Here is a 200-nt window from a genome sequence, read left to right as displayed (position 1 = left end):
TGAAAGGAAACAAAGCAAAAGTACGTGTTCGCAATCGTGTCTCTTAGATTTATCCTCTTCTGCGATACTTTGAACTTGTAAGAGTGACATTAATTAATTATTAAAGTGAGATTAAATCGATGTTCCTACTTGTAGAAGCGACATGAAGCTTCGTGTAATGAAACTTGCTTTGCAGTTAATTTACCTGAAATCTGTCGGAG

Source organism: Penaeus monodon, chromosome 25 (assembly GCF_015228065.2).
Source record: "Penaeus monodon isolate SGIC_2016 chromosome 25, NSTDA_Pmon_1, whole genome shotgun sequence".
Lineage (NCBI taxonomy): Eukaryota > Metazoa > Arthropoda > Malacostraca > Decapoda > Penaeidae > Penaeus > Penaeus monodon.
The sequence above is the reverse complement of the archived record's forward strand: the minus strand, read 5'-3'. Positions refer to the sequence as shown.